We start from the raw sequence: 11,942 nt of genomic DNA, 5'->3' as shown, positions 1-11,942 counted from the left end.
TCAACCTCTTGCTATGATGTGCACTGACCAGTAGGAGGCAGATGCTCAATGCAGGAGCTGCCTCCCTGGTGGTCAGTGAACTCCCACAGGGGGAGCGCCACTCAGCCAGAAGCCGGGCTCATGGCTGGTGAGCACAGTGGCAGAGGGCTCCTGGATTGTGAGAGGGCACAGGGTGGGCTGAGGGACCCTCCTGAGTGCACAAATTTTGTGCACTGGGCCTCTAGTATAAAATAATAGCGAAAGTTAACTGTAATTGAAAAACAACATAAATGATTCCTAGAGTTATTTGCTTATATTGCATGGAGATAGGGATGTACTTATTAAATATGCACAATTTAGTGAAAATCTCCTCCCTCTACATCTCACTTTACAAAGCCAGTTTTTGAATGATAAAGTGGTAGCACAGGATACTTGAATTGATCTTTCCAGACTTGAAATTTAATTATACCAATCACCCAGACTTAGGTATAGTGCAACTCCTAAGTACTATCAACAGAAGCAAGCTATAAAATTAATGTTGCACCTATCATTTAAAAAAGTAAATCCAACATAGGAAAAAATGAAAAAAACAGTTCTCAGAAAAGGCCATCAGATTCGAATTTATACTATAGATTTGATACTCTGCTATTACAGATACATGCTGTCTCCAGCAACCTTTTCTTTTTGTTTCTTTTTTAAAATGTTATTTTCAATCACTATTTACATTCAGTATTATTTTGTATTAGTTTCAATTATACAACATTGTAGTTAGATAATCATATACTTTACAAAGTGTTCCCCTGATATTGTCATACCTACTTCTTCATCATTATTACAGTACTAGAGGCCCGATGCACGAAATTCGTGGGGGGGGGGGAGCGGAATTGGGGGGGCTCAGCCTGGCCTGCACCTTCTTGCAATCTGGGACCGCTGGCTCCTAACCACTCGCCTGTCTGCCTGCCTGATTGCCCCTAACCCCTCTGCCTGCCTGATCGCCCCTAACTGCTCACCTGCCTGCCTGATCGCCCCTAACCACTCTGCCTGCCTGCCTGATCACCCCTAAGTGCTCACCTACCTGCCTGATTGCCCATAACCACCTCTGCCTTGACCCCCGCTGCCGTGGCTTTGTCCAGAATGACGTCCGGAAGGTCGTTCGGCTGTCCAGTCTAATTAGCATATTACACTTTCATTATTATAGATTATTGACTATATTCCTTATGCTGTATTTTACATCCCATGACTATTTTGTAACTACCCATGTGTAGTTCTTAATCCCTTCACCTTTTTTACACAGTCTCCTAACCCCTCTCCCTCTGGCTACTATCATTCTGTTCTCTGCATCTGTGAGTCCAACAACCTTTTCTTTTTCCTTCTTTTGGCTGCTTATTTCAGTTTCCTCTACTTTTTCTTTTTTACTTTTCAAACAAATGGTTCTTTGCCAGCAGCATTATTTCAGCATATCAAACTTGGTTTAATATTGCAAGCTTTTGCTACCTTTGTTTCTCAGGGTCATTGTCACCCAGATGAATAATAGCACCCAGGAGCAGTATTTTAGAACCTTCAAGGGTTTGTTTTTATCATTGCTGTTCTCCTTGTTAGTTCTCTGAGACATATATTATGTAAATCAGAGTTGTCTTTTGAGGTCATGTAGAATATACTTAATATGTAGTTTCATATTTTCATTCTTTTATATTTTTTTAGGTATGTATATTTCAGATGTTAATTTCATCAGAATGTTGTGATTTTTAATACTCTTTTGTTTTATAAGGTAATCTCTAGGTAACAGACTGAGAAAGCAAATGCTCATATGTTTGAAATATCTTTGGTTATTGTTTGTGGGCTGTGTTTTCCTTTTTTAAATTTGTGAGGAATCACATGAAATAATCACATTCCTTTGATATTTTCTTACTTGCAGGTTCTATAGCTTCTTATCCCTTTGTAGAGAAGGTACTGCTAATGGTTCTCTTTCTAAGGCAATTACCAGCATCTCTTATTTGTGGGATTTTTTGTTGTTGTTGTTGCTTGTTTGTTATTATAGGCTTGAAATTTAAGTAGGTCAGAAAGATCAGATTCTCACAGTTAATTCAATAAGCACTTATTGAGGGCAAGATATATTGTGTTAGTCCAAGTACATCAAAGAAATAAAAATAAAATCAAACTAAAGAGCCATTCTGAGGCAATGCATTACTTTTCTATTGCTGCATAACAAATTTCCACAAACACAGCAGCTCAACACATTTATTATTGTGTGTTTTCTGTGGCTCAGGAGTCTGGGCACAGGGTAGGTAGCTGGTCCTCTGCTCAGGGTCTCACAAGGCTGCTGCAAATGCAATCAATGTGTTGCCCAGTCTGCAATCTCATGTAGGGACTTAAATGAAGAAAAATCCCCTTTGCAGCTCATTCAAGTTGTTGGCAGAATTTCTTTGGCAGCTGTGTGACTTAGGGCCCCTGCTTTTTGCTGGTTGTTGGCTGGGGACCACCCTTAGCTCCTAGAGGCTGCCCATAGTTCCTTGCCATGCAGGCTGTTTGTATGGCTGCTACAGCATTAAACTGGCAAAAGGGGAATGTAGCTCTAGTCCATGGAATCTTATATAATGTAACGCAATCATGGGAGTGATCTCTCACTACCTTTTGCATATCCTATTGGTTGGAAGAAAGTCACAGGTCCTGTTTACACTGAAGGAGAGGGGATTACACAAAAGCATGAATACCAGAGGTGGGATCATTGGAGGTCATCTTGGGATCTTTCTGCCTCAGACAAGATATGAAGAAATGGGTAATAAGTAAACCTTAAGTGATTAAAATGATACATTTTATTGCCTAGATATTGTGCTCATGCCAGGACTAGATTAGACAATATTTTATACATGATTAAGTGTTCCTTTTTGAAATGCCTTCACTTGGCTTCTGGCACCACACTTTCCTGGTTTTGCTCCTATCGTAAGTGGTTGTTCCCTCTTGGCTTTCTTTGCTGGTTCCTCCTTCTTTCCCATTGTTTAAATGAGGGAGGACCCCAAAGCTCTTCTTCTGTCTACATATGGTCCCTAGCAAACCGAAACTTTGGATCTGTCAGTGAATCCAAATATATGATGTAAACCCCTTCTGTTAACCTTAAACTTCTTTTAATGAACTATTTTATGTCTTGTGAATATTTAACACCATTCAGTGACTCAGTCCAAAATCCTAGGAATTATTTCTGAATCCTCTTCTACCTCCCACTTCTACTCTTCTTCTTTTTTTTAAATATTTAAATATTTATTGAATTTATTGGGATGACATTGGTTAATAAAATTGTGTAGGTTTCAGGTGTACAATTCTATAATACATCATCTGTATATTGTAGTCTGTGTTCACCACCAAAAGTCAAGTCTCCTTCTGTCACTATTTATCCCCCCTTTACCCTCTACTCTTCTGTTAAAATATATCCATACTCTACCATGTTCTTCACTTACTACTCTGATTCAAACTATCACCTTGCTTGTAGACTAATAAATTAACTTTTTCATTGATTTTCTTGGTTTTTAACACCCTTGCTTTATGCAGTCTAGTAATCCAGATCATGTTATGTTTCTCAAAACTGGTATTCATTTTGTTATATTTGGGGTAAAATCAAACTCCTTACCATGTCCTGCAGGGCCTTACATAATGCAAAATCTTCCTTTGTCTCTGACTTTCTGTCCTTCCACCCGCCACTTTGCTCACTCTTAACTAGTTTTTCTGAATTTCTTTTCTTGATAACAACGAACTCATTTCCGCTTGTGGGCCTTTGTTGCTTACTGTTTACCTAGAAGTCCTATGCAGATGACTTCGTCTTCCTTATCATTTAGACCTCTGCTCAAGTTAACCTTCTTTAGGAAAGCAAAGGTGCTTTTGTTCACTCCCTGGTTTTCAGTGCGATGTGCCAATGCCTCCCAAATCTACATCTCTAAGCCCAGGCCTCTCTCAGGAGCACCAGACACTTGGGTGTATTTGTCTATTGGGCACTTCCATTTGGATGTACATCAACAGCTTCAAAATTCACATGTCCAAACTGCATCACCTCCTTCCTCAACCCATTCTTACTTCTGTGATCCCTCTGTAAGTGTCAAGGACCGGAGAACCTATCTACATTGCTGTCTCCACCTCTAACATCCAGCCAATCATTAACTTCTGCCAATTTTATCTCCTAAACATCTTTTTATAGACTTTGCCCCTATTAATTTAGCTCGCCATTTCATTCAGGCTGTTATGCTCGCTCCTCTGTGCTGCTACAATGGGCACCTACCTCATCTTTCATTCTGCAGCTTCAATCTTGCCTAATCCAGTCTTCATCACACAGACATAACACTGATCATTCTAAAATTCCAGCATGACCACAAGTCTCTCTTCCCCATTGAAAAGAATCCAAAGCTTCTTTGCCACTCTAAGAACAGTGTTCCAAATCCTTAAATGTTCTTCTTGGAATTGCTTAGAAAAATCCACTAAATGGAGCCCAAGGCTTTCTGGTACAACTATATAATAATTTCTCACCCTACGGGAATAGATGGAGTTAATAGTTTTAATTGTTTATTGTTTTTAAGCAAATTATGCCAAGGCCTGGGCACTTTTCTGACAGACATTAAATGTTTGCAGTAAGAGAGGTAAACAAGTAATGAGCACATGTCTCTTTAAAATTCTCTTTTTGTTTAGAAAATCACACATATTTGCCTTATTATTTATACACTAGAGGCCCAGTGCACGAAATTTATGCACAGTAGGGTCCCTAGGCCTAGCTGGCTATCAGGGCTGATCAGGTTCCCCACTTCTCCACCTACCCACCTTCTCCTTCCCTTGCCACCTGTGTGCCGCCACCTCATGGTTCCCTGTTTCCCTGCCTCCCCACCTCCTCTTTCCCTCGCTGCCCGTGTGCCGCCACTGTGTGGTTCCCCGCCTCTCCAGCTACCCCCCTCCTCCTCCTTCCCTTGCCTCCTGTGTCTTGCCGCCACCCACCCCCAGTTCCCTGTCCCAGCCCCGGCCCCAATCAGGTGATTGGGGCCTGCTGGCCAGGGGGAGGGTCCAACTGCCACTGAGGTGGGTGGGCAGCAGGCCAATTGGGGCCTGCCAGCCGGGGGAGGGACCGGGTATCCGACGCCTCCCACCCCCAGTTCCCCGTCCCAGCCTTGGGGCCTGCCGGACTGGGGGGAGGGATCGGGAGGTTGGCCGGCAGGCCTACCCCCCTCCTCCTCCTTCCCTTGCCTCCTGTGTCTGCCGCCACTCAGTCCCATTCCCTGTCCCAGCCCCAATCAGGTGATCGGGGCCTGCCGGCCAGGGGGAGAGTCCAACTGCCACTGAGGTGGGTGGGCAGCGGGCCAATCGGGGCCTGCCAGCCGGGGGGAGGGACCGGGTGTCTGAAGCCTCCCACCCCCAGTTCCCCGTCCCAGCCTCGGGGCCTGCCGGACTGAGGGGAGGGACCGGGAGGTTGGCCGGCAGTCCCAATCAGCGATTGGGGCCTGCAGGCTGGGGGCAGCTGCTGTGTTGAGCGTCTACCCCCTGGTGGTCAGTGTGCATCATAGTGACCGGTCCTTCTGGTCATTTCGTTGTAAAGGTCACTTAGGCTTTTATATATATAGATTGGTAGCTTATTCCAAAGTTGAAAATTAGCCAGATATGTCTTTAGTTGAAGGAGGCTTCCTGTAGGTGCTCAAATAAATAGCTGATAACAGTATTATTTTATCAAGTTACTCTATGATAGTTTGTAGTCTTTTATTAGAAAGTTTTGATATTCAGCATCTTGGATTCAGATTCAACGAAGCAAATTATTAGTGAGTTTCATAATATAGTAACTTCAGAAATCTTAATATACCTAATGGAGAATTAATTGCATTTTAATAGAGAAAATTCCCATCAGTTCAACCTGTTTACTTGATTAGATTGGAATTGAATGTTCACAACTAGTTTGAGGTGAATATTTTATTAGTATTATCATTAAGTTTTCTATTGCATTCATTTATTAATAATTCAACCAGTTCATTTAAATTATTATATGGCTTAAATAATTCAAGTTTTCTGAAACAGTCTAGATAAGATGTAAATAATGCTTGCCAGTGATAACATACTAACTTGGAAATGACCACATTGAGTTCCCAAGGTTCATTTCATGTTCCAATGTATTCTTTTCTTTTGGACTTACCACTTCTAGTCTTATACCTCAGGAATTCTTTTGGTATAAGGTAGAGAATATTTGGGAGATGGAAGATAATTATTACATATCCTGTCAGTAACTGGTTAATAAATTCTCAGTTTCCTGGTTTTGGTTTAATTATTTTGTTTTCCAGTTTAGAATTGATTGTTTGGTTGGGTGTCTGTTGAGAGGAAAATGATTTGCAATGTTTTTGCAATGCATCACTAATCATGAGAGGTGTAATGTTTTTGCATTGCATCACTAATCATGAGAGGGATTTTTCATAGCACTTTTACTAAAAAACTATAGTAGTTCCTTTCTTGTGTTTTTGTTTTCAGTTTGTCTTCTTTTATTACCATAACTGTCTTAACTCTACATGGCTGTCCTTTTCCCTGTCTGTTTTGTTCTGTACATCCTGTCTCTTTTGCCCCGAAGCTTGTCACAGAACTCTTATTACCTTTCCAGTCTCCCAACTTTACCTCTATCTGTAATTACTATTGTCTTTTTCCTTGAGTGATATAAGAAAATACAATTAGTCTTTGTTTTCAGTGGTAGGTAGACCTCTCAAGGGTAACACTGGAACTTGAAAAAAAAAAAAGCATTTAGATTGAGATTTTACCAATGTTAATTGCTTATTTGGTTTGGAAACTACATGAATTTTTTAGTGAAAAGGGTAATTTTCCTTATTGTTTTCCCTTGATGTAATTTATTCTTTAAAAATGTACAGGAAGGATAATTATAGGTGTCCTCATGCAATGCATTCTTCTGTTATTTAGTGGATTCTCTCTGAAAGGATTTGTTCAAGGAGAAACTGTATGTCTATATCCTAGGGAGGTCATGGGCTCCAGCACTTGGGGAGTGGACTAAACCTTCCTACAGACAGTGTTTCTAGAATTTATTTGAGTCAGTGACATTGTGGTGTCCCGAGAAGAGCACATACTTGAAGAGCACATTTTGAAGTTTAATGAGCCTGTGTTTAGAGGCTGCCTCCTTTGAGTAATTGTTTAACTTGTTTTATTGTCAGTTTCATCACCTGTAAGATGCAGGCAGTACCTTAAAAGGGAAGTTGTGAGGAGTGATTCAAATATTAAACATCTAGCATGGTATCTGGCAGATGCCATCTCTAATTACTGTTTTGTAAATTCAAAGAAATGTTTAATGGCCTTTGATTTGCTCAGTGAATCCATCTGGATTTGTCACTTGTCATGTATTGGAACTAAGGACAAATTCAGCAATATCATGGCATAAATTAAGGAATAAACTAAGGGAAAAGGGGCCATTTTATGGGGAACAGCCAGGATCAGCAAGACTTGAGGCGTGAGTTCCCAACCCCCTTATTCTAGTTAGAGGGGTACCAGAATTTTGACAGTTTGCTCAATATATAGAGCATAGATTTTATTCCAGTGAAGGTGTCCTGTTCCATATTATTCCCCCTTATTTGTTATAGAACAAGCCACAGATTCAGCCTTATCAGTGAATAGTTGCACAAACTAGTTAGGAACCAGACAGTATAGTTGGATGCCTATAGTCATGTGATAAATTCATCTGTCCAGCATGTGGAGACCTGGGGTCCATGGGAAACTGAGTCTGCCCTGCGAAGAGAAGACACTATGGTTCTTTCTGAAGCTGAGTGTGATCGCAGCCTCTCCTGCTGGGAGAAAGGGATAGAGGAGTGATTCCAGCTCATTGGTTAGGCATCCAAAGTGACTCCTGACAGCATTTTCAGACAGTTCGGCTTCTTGCATCACACTTTACTGTCCAGGGTCAGTAAATCTGTTTTCTCAACCAATAAGTGTCAAATTAAATGTTAAATGTTATGTTTGTTTGTCTGTTTTCTCAACCAATAAGTGTCAAATTAAATGTTATGTTTGTTTATTTCTATGCTATTTAAGCAAGTTGATGTCTTTGAATGACTCTTAAACAAATTCAGAGTCTTAGAATTAATATTGTTCCCGATGAAAATTGGTCTAAATTTGCCTACGCACAGCTCAGCTTCACAAATAATTATTGATTTGTTCAGGCACAAAGTAGATGCTTACTCTAGGAATTAAAGGGTAAGACAGACTCTCTGTCCACAGGGACGTTAGTGTCTAAGAGGGGTAAAATAGAAGTGGAAGAATTTCGTAAAACTAGAAGAAATACCACAAGAGATATCACTGAAATAAATGGCTGAAGGTAGGAAGTGAGAAAAGGTCTCAAAAAATAGCCAGTGTTGAATTTTACTTAATCACCTTAATTTTGCCTTTTGGGTGAGAATTTCAAGCATATTGATAGCTTCTGCATTTTCTAGTCTGTGGATAGAACAGTAAGGAGAGTGATTAAACAAAAAAAAAGTGGCTATTTGGCTTACAGAGTTTAGAGCCTAGCAAAAATTATATTTTAATTCTTTGGGTGTTGTGGTATATAGTAGTTATTAATAATTTGTAATTCAGAGTATTACATTTTAGTGTCACAGACTTACTAATGAAATAGCAGGGTGGAGGAAAAATAAACAAATGAACAAGTATCTGTCAACAGCTTCTAAGGCTGTCAAACATTTTTTACTGTTTAAGTGCTAAGGAAGGCAGATGGAAATTGTATTAATCACTGCATGCTCAACCTGCAATTTGCCAGGAATAAAAAAAAAAAAAGACAAAGTAGTGGAGCACTGAAGGACAGAATACTTTTTTCTAGATGTTATGCTTTTGAGAGAGAAAATAAAATTAGAGGTAAGATTTAGTCATAGCCATATGGTCCTTCTTTGAATAAAGACCACTTTTAAAGTAATTCATTTAAGCCTGGCTGGCTTGGCTCAGTGGTTGGACTTTGATCTATGAACCAGGAGGTAACAGTTCAACTCCTGGTCAGGGCACAGGCCTGGGTTGTGCTGGATTCCATTGGGGATGTGTGTGCAGGAGGCAGCCGATGAGTGATTCTCTCTCATCATTGATGTTTCTATCTCTCTCTCCCTTTCCTTTCTTCTCTGAAATCAATGAAAAAAATATATTAAAAAATAATTCATTTAAAGCCCTGGCTGGTAGGTCAATTGGTTAGAGCGTCATCCAGATATGCCAAGGTTGCAGGTTTGATACCCATCAGGGCACATACAAGAATCAACCAATGAATGTATAAATAAGTAGAACAACAAATTGATCTCTCTCTTTCTCAAATAATTTTCAAAAAAAAATCCTTGAGGGATTCTTTCCATTTTAAAAATATTTGCTGTTGACCAACTCTTGATTTCCATTTTATGGGGTGTCTTAGTGTTGCTACAAAAAGTATACTTCTCAAAGGAAAGTGTATTCTCTGAGATGTTTCTGACTAAAATCTTCTTGTTATATGTGGTGTCGAGATCACAGATTAGAGTTTTTGGAAGACTATCCCTAACTTTGCTGGTATTGACTATGATCTTGAACTTCTCTTAACCTCTGCATATGTATGTGCATGCAGTGCTATTCCTCTAGGGCAGTGGTTCTCAACCTTCCTAATGCCGCGACCCTTTAATACAGTTCCTCATGTTGTGGTGACCACCAACCATAAAATTATTTTCGTTGCTACTTCATAACTGTAATTTTCCTACTGTTATGAATCATAATGTAAATATCTGGTATGCAGGATGTATTTAGGCGACCCCTGTGAAAGGGTTGTTCGACCTCCAAAGGGGTCACGACCCACAGGTTGAGAACCGCTGCTCTAGGGCCTTTTTAGCCTTCTAAGTTCTGTACTTAATGCCAATATTTTTAATTGTCATTATATGGTTTTGCATACCACTATTTTATAAATGGTGTATTTTTAAGAATATCCAATTTTAAATGATTAAACATCATCCAAGCATACCTTGTTGTAATGTGGTACACGTAGGCTAGCCATTGACTTTTCATTTAGTCTTTTTGCTTAGCTAACTTTCTTATACAGTAAAGATAGTCTTGGAAACTTGACTGTATATGTAGTTTTGAACGTGACGTGGACTAGACATGGTAATGAGGCTTGTTATTTCTCTTTCAGTTATGATAAATCCTGTACATATCTTGTGATGTAGTAAGTCAGCAAATTTAGAAAAATGTCAAACACTGGATCCATGGATAACCAGTAGCAATGATTACCCTGTCTTGGGGGTCTGGGAGGTTGGCATAAGTATATCTCAAATGTCTTAAAATAGAATGTCAAAAATGGTTTAACTAACCAGGCCCCAAGTCTGAGTTGAGATTAGTGTATATCTTAGTTCTATGATTGTAATTCTTTGTGAAGTCTTTAAATCATACAAAGATTCTATTTTTGTAATTTCGAGTACAGATCCATGTCCATGTGTGTGTTTGCATATAATTTTTAAATTGGTGTACTGAACAACTGGTATTATGTCACATTTGCTTATTATACACTCATGATGAATGAATTTTTACAAATTGCTTTATATCACAGTAACCAGACAGTCAAATAATTTGATATTCTTTTAGGTCCTGGAACAAGCTATGGAATTCTCAGTTAAAACTTATAACAACTGGTATTATGTCACATTTGCTTATTATACACTCATGATGAATGAATTTTTACAAATTCTGCTTTATATCACAGTAACCAGACTGCCAAATAATTTGATATTCTTTTAGGTCCTGGAACCAGCTATGGAATTATCAGTTAAACCTTATAGTTACATATTGTTGACTGTTATTTTGATGCTATATAATTTTGGCCAAACTGATTCTGATTAAATAACTACTGGTTATTGCTGAGTCTGGTATCACTTAGAAGTAGGTAGATAGATTAGAAGCTCCTCTAAGAAAAGCATACCTTAGCGCAGCGGTGAGGAACCTTTTTCGACTGTTATTTTGATGCTATATAATTTTGGCCAAACTGATTCTGATTAAATAACTACTAGTTATTGCTGAGTCTGGTATCACTTAGAAGTAGGTAGATAGATTAGATGCTCCGCTAAGAGAAGCATACCTTAGTGCAGCGGTGGGGAACCTTTTTTCTGCCAAGGGCCATTTGGATATTTATAACATCATTCGCTTACTATAATTCACTTAATCTAAATGTATGTTCTATGATACAAGCTCCTAGATTTATTGAATTTCGAGTCCTGCTTGCAGTTGCTTTGGCAGGGCAGACCAAATGATTTTGCAGGCCTTATACAGCTGTGGGCTGGACGTTCCCCACCCCTGCCTTAGTGTCATATTGCTTATTGTAATTTCAGAAAGCCTGCCCAGGTTTTTTAACTTGTTCATTACCATCATCCTGACTTACTTATGAAGTCTCCCTCAACCCCGTTAATTCAATGGCCATGTAACTCAATTAGCTTTCCTTTTTAGACAGTACTGTTTTTTTAAATATAAAGCTTATATTTCTAAGTTCTAGAAGAATTCTAAAAGTTGTAAGAGACAACAGAAATTGATGCAGCCAATTTGTACATAAGTTAGAAATAAACCCATACTATAATTTTTTGAAGTCTAAATAGAGAGGCAAAGAAGTACGTATCAAGCTCCATTTCCTTAAATTGCTTCCAGCTGCCTGCTTCCTAATATAGAAATATTTATTGAAAGTGGCACTTTAAAAATTAGATTCCTAAGGCAAAATATGACTGGCTCCATAATTTTGTTAAAGAACAGGAAATATCTGGCTTTTTTTTTTTTTTTGAGGGCCATGTGTAAGCAGATAATACATACTTTCTGGCTAGTAAAACAGAACAGTTAACAGCCTAGACCAGTGGTTGGGAAACTGCGGCTCGCGAGCCACATGCGGCTCTTTGGCCCTGTGGCATGGGCCACGAAGTTTCTTTTTCTTTTTTTTTTTAATTAAATCTTTATTGTTCAGATTATTACAGTTGTTCCTCTTTTTTCCCCCCCAT

General features: G+C 39.2%; 1 long non-coding RNA gene across 1 annotated transcript in view; it reads right to left on the bottom strand.

Moving 5' to 3' along the window:
• Positions 1-927: 927 nt before the first annotated feature.
• Positions 928-11,942, bottom strand: part of LOC106728230 — a 17,515-nt gene continuing 6,500 nt past the window's right edge. Inside the window, exons 2-3 of the long non-coding RNA XR_001364509.1 lie at positions 7,728-7,734; positions 928-940 (exon numbers count right to left, since the gene is read on the bottom strand). This is a non-coding gene — a long non-coding RNA (uncharacterized LOC106728230). The remainder of the gene's footprint in view (positions 941-7,727; positions 7,735-11,942) is intronic.

Source organism: Myotis brandtii, unplaced genomic scaffold, assembly GCF_000412655.1.
Source record: "Myotis brandtii unplaced genomic scaffold, ASM41265v1 scaffold571, whole genome shotgun sequence".
In the NCBI taxonomy this organism is placed as follows: Eukaryota; Metazoa; Chordata; class Mammalia; order Chiroptera; family Vespertilionidae; genus Myotis; species Myotis brandtii.
Note: the sequence above shows the minus strand (reverse complement) of the source record. Positions and strands in the feature narration are given on the sequence as shown.